The sequence below is a fragment of the Lycium barbarum genome, chromosome 1 (assembly GCF_019175385.1).
Source record: "Lycium barbarum isolate Lr01 chromosome 1, ASM1917538v2, whole genome shotgun sequence".
Lineage (NCBI taxonomy): Eukaryota > Viridiplantae > Streptophyta > Magnoliopsida > Solanales > Solanaceae > Lycium > Lycium barbarum.
Window position 1 is genome coordinate 32,155,430 of NC_083337.1, and position 12,528 is coordinate 32,167,957.

The window sequence follows — 12,528 nt, forward strand, 5'->3', positions numbered from 1 at the left end:
CTATTATACATTTTAATACAAGGTCGTATGTTGATACATTATGTATATCGCTTTCCCAGATATAATATTGTATAAACCGAAAATATGACTATGTGATGTAACATTTTATATTGTGTTGTATATTTTTGAAGATCCCCCCCCCCCCCTCCCCCCAAAAAAAAAAAAAAACACCCACCCGTCGAGCAGGGACGTTTTTTGGTATTTTTATAACAGATTAATTCAATGAATTAGAACTTGTGTCTCTCTTTTAGCTCCATAGCAAAATCCATAAATGCACTCCTATGAACGTGGAAAGTATACCGGATTCTATTGGTCAGGCGAAAACTTGAAATACGTACATACATACTTTTAAAAAAGAGAAATCGGGTTTTAAATTCCCAGAAACCACACGATTATATAGCCAAAGACATTCTATTTCGGGGTTCAATGTTGCTGGGCTCTACTCCGAAAACCCAATTTATACACCCCCTTTCTTTATTTAAGGAGATTCTATCCTATTATTGGCCCCGATGTGGAAAGTGATAGAAAAAAATAAAATTGGAATTTAATTGAAAAAAATAATACAGTAAAATGGAAAAGAATTAGAGCAAATGAGTGTCAACTCTGGAAAATGAGACTAAAATGCAGAAATTCATATGCAATAATTTTGTTTTTGGTGTATGAAAATCGGAAAACTAAAGAAAAACAATACAGAAATCAGTGGAAAAATAGAACAAAAATAAAGAGCGATGAAATAGAGGATCAGTGCTTTGTGTCACTATTGTAGTTGCGGTATTATAATATTATTGAACAATAAATACAATATCTTGTAGACCAAAAAAAATTGTATTTATTGTTTAATAAAAATATAAAATAAAGATTATAGAGTGATTTTTTCTGCTGCAAGCACTGAGTTGAACCTGTAGAATTGTAGATGTCGCCCTCATCTTATAATAGTACACTAATTATTACTTACTATATTTATTTTTCTCTCCAGAATATGTTAATTGGGCACAATGGCTGGCGGACGGTGGGAAGTTATCCTCTTTTAATTTATTTTCATTTGTATACGGTAAAATCGAAGCAACTTGTACCCGGTAAGAACTGGGGTAAAGTTTAAAATCATCCGATACGAGATCGGGGAAGAGTAAGGTCATTGACAATCGATGGGAACAAAAACCGAGGGTACATGAGTGCATTCAACTCTGTGTCAAAACTGAAGATATGTTAATAGCTACAGTAATCTCGAGCCCGAAGCGAACACACTCAACATATGCTCGGAGAATCCGTTATGGGACAGGACACGCGTCATCTGACCGTTCTGCCATTTGCGCCGACAATAGTACGGGTGTTAGATCGTACGGACGCCGCCTTATTCATTTTAGAGTTTTTCTAGAAGGGACTTTTTAGATTGTACTAAGGCTCATTTATTTTTAGCTATAAATAGGGTATTCCCCTTCTTTTAGGGGTTAGCTTTTTTATCATTCTTCACATTTGTAATCAGAAAAGTGGCAGTCAAATCTTCTTAAGTATTTTGGCTCGGTTAAAGAAAGCAATCTCCTAACCGGACCAGTTCTCAGAGCTTATAAACTTGTCTTCTTAAGTTCTTTTTACTATTCTTTATCAATATATTACCATTTAATTGCTATAATCTTATATTATAAATTAATCTAACCACATATCCTATCAACCACTTATAAATTTAATTGTTATCCATTTTTTAGGGTAAACGGTTTGGCGCCCATCGTGGGGCATAGGATAATAGTGGTAGTTTAATTTGCTACTTCCTCTTTCACTTGTTCTTTGAAAGTTTGTGTTTCAGATACTTTCGAGATGGCAAGCAGTGGTCATTCCGGCACGTGAACAACAACGAAATATTTGTTGAAAACGAAAACAACAATGGGTTACCGAACCCGAACTGACCACCTGCTAACCCAGCCAACCCAAATGCTATCAACTCGACCGAAGGCCTTAACCGCCAGAATACCGTCAACCAGGAGAATGCCGCCCTTCCGGCCACAGATCCTTTGAATATCAATAATTCAGCTACTTTGCTTCGGGCGCAAGGCCCCAAAAAACCGGATGTGTCGGATGAGATTAGCTTACGTTTGATATTTGAAATGTTGCAGGAACAATAGATCGCTATAACTTAACTCCAGAACAAAGAAAACAAAGCAGCATCGGCAAAGCCAAATCGAACTACCGAACCAAGGCGAGAGGAGGTCCGGATAGTCGAGAGCGACGGATCCAGGGCTGGTTCGTCTACCGAGGTTTTGAAGATGCTCGAAACTTTGGCTAAGTCGGTCGATTCCACGGAAAAAAGGGTGGAAACATACAACTCTTGGGTGGACCAGATCCCGGGGGCACCTTCGATCCTGAAGGGATCAGACTCAAAGAGATACATTCAAAGGCCTTTCCCTCTGAGTGCTACTCCAAAGCTGATCCCAAAGAGGTTCAAGATGCCGGATATCCGAAATATGATGGGACGACGGACTCACAGGAGCATGTGACCTCGTACACTTGTGCCATAAAAGTCAACAATGTCGAAGAAGATGAAATCAAGTCGGTGTTGTTGAAAAGGTTTGGTGAAACATTATCCAAAGGGGCATTGACCTGGTACGACCATCTGCCCGAGCATTCCATCACTTCTTTTGAGATGCTCGCAGATACGTTTATCAAAGCCCATGCTGGGGCCAAGAAGGTACAGGCAAGAAAGGCGGACATTTTCAGATCACCCAAAGAGATAATGAGCTGCTCCGATAGTTCGTGAATAGGTTCCAAAGAGAACGAATAGAGCTCCCTCCGGTCCCAGAAGAATGGGTGGCTCAAGCTTTCACTAAGGCAATCAATCCCCGAAGCTCAACTGCCTCGTTTAAATTAAAGGAGAACTTATTGGAATACGAGGCAGTAACTTGGGCCGATGTCCATAACAGGTACAAATCCAAGATTCGAGTAGAGGATGATCAACTTGAACTTCCTCCTGGTTCGATAAATGGAAGTAAGAACTCTGAGAGATCGAGGAGGAACTATGAACCGGAGACAAGGCAATCGAGGGATAAGTATCGATCGTATTCTCAACCGGAGAAATCCAGCTTTAGGTCGGATAAGGGAAGAAGCGGCCCCAGTAATCTCTTGAGTAGAGGTGATAAGGGAGCTGATCGTGGATCAAGGAGCCGAAGTGTTATGTCCCGTGTTTTCGTGTAATTGGAAATTGAGAAATAATTTCGACTTGTGTGTTATAAGGACATAACTTGATTTTGGTGAATATGACTATGTTGGTTATGGAATCATTAATGTTAAGACGTCGGGGAAGGCCGAGGGTAAATTCGGAATTTCGGAAATTAGTTTCGGGAATTACAAAACGGGACTCTTAGTGAATTGGGCCAAGGAAAATATAACAAAATTGAGGCCCAAGGATTGGAGGGTGGCCGACCATAGCTTTTGGCCCAAACCCATTTTAATGTCATGTGCTATGCACATGACTATTAGTGGATATATATCATTCTTCCACTTAGAATCTTCAAAGATCAAAAAAAAAAATTCAAGAACACCAACAAGAGGGTTTCGGCCGAGAATAGTGGAGAGGAGAGAAAAATTTCCCAAGCCTTGTGCTTGCTCCAAAAATCTTGATTTTCACATAGTTGTAAAGTGCTCAAGACGCTCTCCGACGTGATACAAGTAGTTTGGAGAAAGATCGACGTTCGCGACAAGTCGGAAATTCAAGAACAAGGTAAGATTTTTATGTTTTAATGTTATGAAATGGATATGTATGTGTTAGTGATTGGATTAGTATGAAGATTATGGGATGGGGTTGTGTTTGTGCATGGTGTGTGTGTGTAGAAAGGGTGTGTTTGGCCGTGGCTTGTAGGTAGTGCAAGACCATGTGAATTTGATTCCGTTTAGTCGTTTGAGGTGTCGTTGTAACCTTTGTATCGTAAATGAATGTTTGGAGAATTGATTTGGTGTTAGAAAATGATTTCGGACGTTATCGGAAAGTGTATACCTTTGGTATATTTGTGTACATCATAGTATATTTAAGATATTAAGGACTTAAATAAGATTTATGGTTGATGATAACGAATTTGGAATGAAACGACGCAAGTTAGAACGTTCATCGTAACTTTTGGTGTTTTGAATGAAAATTGGAAAGTAGTGAACTTTGGGGATGTTTGTATGTGATTTGGAACTTGTATGTAGTGTGTTTGAATAATTGGGAATGAGTGAATGAATGGACTAATGTGGAAATAGATTTGGAATTTTGAAGTTGAGTCAAGAATTTGCCAACTTATGTATTAAAGTGAAATTTTGAAGTTAATGTAGTATGATTGTGGTTTGTATGGTTTTATGATGTTTGGGCTGTTGTTGTCGCTGTATTTTGAGCCGAGCTAAGTCTCGGGGGTGTTAGATTTATAGGGGAAGTGCTGCCGAAATTTCGGTAGCCAAATATAGCCCAAAGACTAAAATGTTAATTCTCATGAATAGTAACTGGTAAAAGTGACCATTTGCAGTTTCTGGACGAAACGGGAATTGCGATTTGAGGAGCGTAAGGCGCCAACCAGGTATGTAAAGCCTACCTATCATTCTTTTGGCATGTCCTAGACATACTAGGTTAAGATCGGCCCCTCGGGAATAACCCTGCTCTTGGAAATCGAAGTTCAAGTTCGAGCACTATTCACTCAGCGCGATTGAACCCTTTTTGTCGCATTTGGTTAAAAGAATGTTCGTACATCCTTAACTTGTGCTGTTGTGTCCGAAACTCTCCGAAACTTTCGTAGATGGCTCTATGGAGCCGAAAGTCTGTGATTTGTGTCCGCCGCCTCAATTTGACCCGAGGTGGGCCCGCGAGCCCCGAGGCTCCCCTTATTCGGTTTGTTTGGTCCGTTTGTGTCCGTTATAATCTGCGACTGTCTGTTTATGACCCAAGGATGTGTTTGAAACTTCCTATGCCATTAATGTACGTTCTGTACTTTGAACGATGTGAGATTTTCGGAAAATGACGTATGAACAATTTTCTTGAGAATTTGGCCATTTGGCACTTCGTAACTTTTATACGCAAACTTTGATCAATCTGATTCCTACTCCGAGCCTTCTGGCGTCAGTATATTCTTATACGTAAACTATATGTTGAGTCCGACAAATTATTTTTGATATGCATATGGTTTCTGCACTACTCTGTTCGTGCTGTCTGCTATGACTTCGTTCGTCGGTACCCGGGCCGACTTTGTGATCGTGCGCGCTACAATATATTCAGGAGTTATGATGTGTTACGGTTTCCGAGGCCTCGCCATAGGGCCGGTTACCGTTTATGGAGTTATGATGTGATATGGCATTTGATATGTTCTGATGATGTGATGTGTGTGTGATATGATGTGTCTGGAGATTGTACGGAGATTTGAAAACTTCTGGAGTTATGATGTGTTGTGGCACCAGCGTCGGGGGGTGACCACGTTCCTAAACCCTATACATGATTTGATTTGCATTTGTATGTTCGCCTCCCGCACAGGTTTGCTTAGTTTGCGATGTCGGTGTGTTTGTTCTTTCTGACTCCAGCTGTGTTTGTGATTTCTGTACCTTCTGCTTTACATACTCAGTACTTCTCCCGTACTGACCCCCGTTTTCTTCGGGGGCTGTGTTTCATGCCCGCAGGTACAGAAGCTCGTTTGGGTGGTCCTCCAGTCTAGGCTACTCATTCTGCTGTGTTGGAGAGCTCCCCTTTGATTCGGAGCCTAGCCATTGGTACATATCTTTTGTTGTGTCTGTATCCTGTATATTTGGATGAGTGGGTACGGCGGGGCCCTGTCCCGTCCTATGTTCTTATGTTCTGTTTTGTCTAGAGGCCTGTAGTCAGATTTGTGGGTCGTGGGTCCGGTGTGTTTGCATGTGAGTCTGTTTTGCAATCTTAAGCGGCCCGTACGCTACTATGGCCAAGTCGGCCTCTGAGTTTGTATATGTGTGTATGCATTTGGGGGCGATGTACATTCCGCCACCCCTCTGATGTGTGTTTGTGAAATTTGGCGATGTATATTCCGCCTCCTTTCTGATTTGTGATTTGTCTGATCTGTACGGGCGACTGCTTAGGATAAGTGTTCGGTAGATGTCTGATTACGATGTTGAGTTCGAATAACGTACGTGAGTTTGGGCGAGTCTGATTACGATGATCTGGGTGTGAGTTCGTTTGGGGTGTCCCAGAAGGGCACCAGTCGCGGCCCACGGGGCTGGGTCGTGACACGAAGGTTGCTGTTTAGAGGTGATGTCAGTAGTTTAGCTAACAATGGGGACATTTCGAGGTTATCAGAGTACAACTTCGACATTAACACCACAGATCTTATTTCGGCTATTGGCCGTATCACAGATGCCAGGTGGCCGAGACCATTGAGATCTGATCCGGCTCAAAGAGATCCAAGTGTGATGTGTGAGTATCATGGGACTCATGGCCATAGAACCGAAGACTGTCGACAATTGAGAGAAGAGGTGGCTCGGTTGTTAAAAAACGGCCACCTTCGTGAATTCTTGAGTGAGCGAGCCAAAGGCCACTATAAAGGTAAGGAAAATCACAAACAGGTCTAGCCCGTGGAGCCAAAACATGTGATCAATATGATAATCGAAGGAACAGATACACCATGAGAACCGCTGATAAAGAGAACAAAAGTTTCAATTGTACAAGAGAAGCGGACCAGGGATTATGTGCCGAAGGGATCTATTTCCTTCAATGATGAGGATGCAGAAGGCATCATTCAACCACACAATGATGCGTTGGTAATTTCTATCCTTATTTTTAAATCTCAAGTTAAACGTATTTTGATTGACCCAGGTAGTTCGGCCAACGTTATCCGATGGAGAGTAGTAGAACAACTGAGGTTACTGGAGCAAATTGTTCCAGTAGCTCGGGTTCTCAGCGGATTCAACATGGAGAGCGAAACTACTAAGGGAGAAATTTCTTTGCCAGTCAACATCGACGGAACTATTCAGCAAACTGTGTTCTATGTCATCGAGGGAGAGATGAAATATAATATATTACTCGGCCGACCGTGGATTCATAGTATGAGGGCAGTACCATCGACATTACATCACATGTTAAAATTCCCAACTCCGAAAGGGATAAAGACGGTCTGTGGTGAACAACCCGCACAAGAAAGATGTTCGCGATCGAAGAAGCTCCCCTCGTTCCAAAGGAACCGGTCCAAAAAGTTGTTGAATCGATCAAAGGCAAAGACACCAAATAGCAATTAAAGAATGCAGGCTTGGATGAAGAAAAGGAAGAGACGAGCCTGAGTTTCGAAAAAGATGATTTCGGTGTGCCCAGATCGTTCGTATTACCAGATGATTCGGATGCAGCCAAGTATACCGTAGAGGAGTTGGAACAGATTACCTTGTTCGTGCACTTGCTGGATAGAAAGGTATACCTGGGCACGGGGTTAACCTCGGAGCTCAGGCGCAAGTTAATTAAATTTCTTCAAGTTAATGCTGATTGTCTTGCATGGTCCAATTTAGACATGATAGGTGTGCCACCGGAGGTGACGACGCATAAGCTCAGCCTTGATAAAAAATTCACTCCGGTCAAACAAAAAAAAGACCGATGGCTGAATGAAAGCATGCCTTCGTCAAAGATGAGGTAATAAAGCTTTTAAAAATAGGTTCTATCCGGGAGGTTAAATACCCGGATTAGTTAGCTAATGTCGTCGTTGTGCCGAAGAAAGGTAATAAATTTATAATGTGGGTTGATTATAAAGATCTAAACAAAGCATGCCCAAAGGATTCATTCCCTATGCCTCACATTGATCGAATGATCGATGCGACGACCGAGCATGAGATGTTAAGTTTTCTCAATTCTTACTCCGGGTACAACCAGATTCGGATGGACCTGGAGGATCAGGAGAAAACTTTTTTTATAACTCGATATAGGACTTATTGCTACAATGTAATGCAGCTCGGATTAAAAAATGCTGGAGCAACTTATCAATGCGTAGTTAACCGAATGTTCGAAGAACAAATAGGTAAGACAATGGAGGTTTACATTGATGACATGTTAGTTAAGTCCCTGGAAACAGAGGACCATTTAAAGCATTTGCAAGATACCTTCGATATACTTTGCAAGTACAACATGAAACTGAACCCGGAGAAGCGTGCCTTCGGAGTTAGATCAGACAAGTTTTTGTGCTTCATGTGTCAAACCGGGGAATTGAAATCAACCCGAACAAAATCAAAGCCGTTGAGAACATCGAAGTAGTGAACAATGTGAAGTCAGTACAAAGGTTGACCGGAAGGATAGCAGCTCTGAGCCGGTTCATTTCAAGGTCATCAGATAAAAGTTATTGTTTCTTTTCTTTGCTAAGGAAGAAGAATGAGTTCGTGTGGACACCTGAATGTTAAAAGGCCTTGGAAGATTTGAAATGGTACTTGTCGAGTCCACCTTTGCTACACACACCGAAGGCAGACGAACAACTGTACCAGTATCTGGCGGTATCCGAGGTTGCTATAAGCGGGGTTCTGGTCCGAAAAGAAACAAGTATGCAATCCTATCTGTTATGTGAGTGGAACATTGGGGGATGTAGAGACTCGTTAGCCTCATCTCGAAAAATTAGCCTTAGCCTTGGTAAGTCCTTCTAGAAAATTGAAACCTTATTTTCAATGCCACCCCATATGTGTAGTAACTGCTTACCCATTAAAAAACGTCATGCATAAACCGGATTATTGGGTAGGTTGACAAAATAGGTCGTATAAATAAGTGGTTATGTGTTACGCCTCTCGTTCTCGTCGTAGTAGAACTTATGGTTTCATAGTTGGGTATGCATTTGGAATTGAGACCCGTGTCTGAGTTTTAGAGATAGAAAGTGTCTTATCCCATGCACAAAGGTACCAGTAGGTAATCCTGGTAATTTAAAGGATTAAAAGTTGAACGAATCGAATCGATGTGATCTGAGCTGAATCTGAGAAATCTGCAGACACCAGTCATCATCGAAGGGCCGTCGACATGGTCGATGAGCCGTCATTGTGCGGCGTCGACAGGGTTCCACAGCCTCGAAATCTGCAGGCATAGGTCGACGGGCAAGTCAACGGACAGTCGACATGTCGACGGGTCGTCGACCCGCTCGTCGAACCGTACCGCTAGGACTTTTTAATTCCGAGTATAAATATGTGATCCATGACTCTATTTCTCATTTTCTCTCTTCCAAGTCAGAGAAAAACCCTAGGATATTTACTCCCAACACTTTCCATCCTTATAGTGGAGATTTGGTAAGGTCCGAGCCTCGTAAACCCAAGCTTGTGAAGAAGAAGATTGGTTGTAGGTTTTCTTCAAGGTTGTGAAGCTTAGGAAGTTGGAGTTGAAGTTGATCCTTGGAATCTTAGACCCCTCATCTCTACCCTTGTATTTAAGTTAATTATCGAGAGTTTTAGTAGTTTTAAGTGAAGAGAGGATACTTATGGAAGTGGTAAATGGATGAAGGGTAAGATAGTGATTTGGGGCTATTTTAAGAGATGATTGGGAATGGTTAGTGAACGAGGTAAATAGTCTAATAAAGGCCTATGTTATCTTGATTGTAGATTTACAAGTTCGAGGAGTAAAAGTTGGAGGATTGGAGATATTCCAAGGTATGTTAAGGTTATCCTTTCTTTCTTTTGGCATGATCCTATGGTATGAGCCAACAAGCGAGTAATCGAGCTTCCATATTACTCTACTCTTAGAAGCATTAGGAGTATTTCAGTCTTTGATGTTCGTGTACCCTGTTGATGATTGTCCCTTCTGTTCATGGGTCCAGCTCTATATGTACAGTTTATGTATGCATTACATTTTTATATATATATGCATATTGACCCGTGACTAGAAGGCGTTATGTTATATCCCGTGTTTTCACACGCTTGGAAAAATTTGAGATATCTTTGATTTGTGAGAAATAAGGTCAAAATTTAATTTTTTTTACTTGACATAGGAGTTGTGCATGAAAGAATGTTGATGCGGGAGTGTCGTACAAGGCTAAGGGCAAATTTGGGATTTTGAAAATTAGTTTCGGGAATTACAAAACGAGATTTTTAACGAATTGGGCTCAACAAAATTTGAGAAAAATTGAGGCCCAAGACCACAAGGTGGCCGGCCATGGTCCATAATTTATCAAGCCCATGAGTTAATTAATTAGGCATGTGTATGGTCATGTGACATGTCAAGATAAGAAGACCAAGTCTTCATCTTTGTTCACTTAGAAGCTTCAAGAAAGACAAGAGAAATTGAGAGCAAAAATAAGAGCCTATTCGGCTTGGCCATAGAAAACTTTGTCCTTGGAAATCTTGCTCCAAAAATTTTTCCCTTGGTGAATTTCTACTAAGTTGAGGTCCCTTTATAACTTGGTGCAATTGTTTGGAAAGAAAGAGCACTTGTTTGTTCAATATGACAACTTATTCAAGTGAAGAGGATTGAAGAAAAAGGTGAGAATTCATTCTATGTTGTTATGTTATGAAGGTTTGTTTGTGTTGTAGTATATAGAAATGAGTTGAAAGTATGGAAAAATTGAAGTTTGCAAAGTGGGTATGGAATGTAGAGTGTGGTCGTGTGTGTGTGTGCTTGTATAGGTGTGATTAGTTGAATTTTATGTTACATTCTAATTGTGTGTAGGATGGAATGCATATTGGAAATGAAAGTTGAATAAATTTGATGGAAGATGGAAAAATTGAATATGGCCGTGTGGTATAGACATTGAAATGGGAATGGATTAATTTTGTTTAACATGTTAGTTGTGTTGTGGTGATGCTTGCAATGTAAATGAAGATAATATGATATAAGTTTGCATTGAAATGGAAAGTAGAAGTTTATGTCGTTTTATGATGATTTTATGACATTATGAAAATGGAGTTGTTAAGGATACAAATTATGATGACCATTGATGGATTTGGAAGATGGGAACATGTTATGAATATGTATGCCAAAGATTAAAAGTTTTGGATGAAATATGATCTTGGTGGAAAATTGTATATCTTGTATATCGTGTGAATATTTTGTGAAAACGATATGGAATGCTTCTAACCTATATAGTGATGATCTTGATTAATGATGAATATGAAAATATGGAGCTTAGCTTGGAAGTGTGAAGTCGGAATGAACGTTATTGCATTATGTCGGAAAGTAGAACTAGTTGCCTTCTATTGTGCTATATTGTAATGATTGTTGACTTTGTTGATGTTGCTGGGTTGTTGTTGCTACTATTTGAGCCGAGATGATTCTCGGGGGTGCTATATTTATAGGGGAGGTGCTGCCGAAATTTCGGTAGCCAAAAATGAAGTTAAGTGAATTTTAAGCTTTGAAATCCCTAATTGGTAACCTTGACCATTTGCAGATTCTGGACGAAACGGGACTTAGGTGTTGGGCGAGCGTAAGTCGTATAAAAAGGTATGTAAGGCTACCCATTCCTTCCTTTGGCATGTCTTAGTATGCTAGGTCGATATCGGAACCCCGGGAGCAATTCTGCTCCTCGAAATCCGAATTAGAAAATGGCTACTATTCATTCAATTCAACTGAAGCATAAAGACCCTATTTTGGCTAGAAAGTAACCAAATGTCCGAAACTTATGCGAACGTAGTCGGATCACTCCGAAACCTTTATGTATGATTCCATAGACCTCAAATGTCCGTGATTCATGTCTACCACCTCGACTTGACCCGAGGTGGGCCCGCTAAGTCTGAAACCCTTTTGTTTGTCCTATAAGGTTTATTTTGACATAACGTCGGTAAAAGACTTTCGTTTATGAACTTGACTATCATAATACAATGTTTTGATCGCCATGATGTCCTAAACTATAATTTGAACCACGATGACTATTTTGGAAATATTTTTGGTGAAATGAACCCCGTTTGATTAATTATCCGAATTATTTTGACTACTGGGTCAACCTATGATTGTATCAAGCTTATAAAAAGTATTTCGACATTCTAAATTACATTTTGATATATAAACATAATCTTGGGAGAACTTTTGTGGAATAAACCCCGTAAGGACTACTTGTTCAGACTAGTTGGATTAACGGGCCGACATATGACTATATTGGGCCCTATAGCTATTCCGATTCATAAATTGAATTAGCCGTTCATGACTCAACTCGTGCCCATTATTTTGATATCGCTCACAGGTCCTCGGGCCAGTTATCGATCGCGCGAATTATGACAAGTCGATCGTATGCCCTTTTGTTGACATGAGTATCCGAACATAGGTGTTCCGATACAATTACTCCGCTAGAGTTATTTTGATATAAGCATTCAGACACGAATATTTTGATCGAGTAATCCGTTACGAATATTCCGATAATACGTTTAATCACTTTCACCAGTCTTATAAATGTTTGGACACGTAAAATTGACTCCAGATGTTTGGGTTTATACCTTTCATCGTGTCGTCCAAAAGGTTATGTATGTGCCCTATGACTACTGTCTGATTCCTTGAACTGATCCGTCGATCGAAGTCTGCTTTGAAACGTTCGTAACGACTCTGTGGTAAAAGTACCCGTAAATATCACACATCAATTCCGATCGTTCTGGAATACGTCTATAATCCTCAAATGTTAGTAA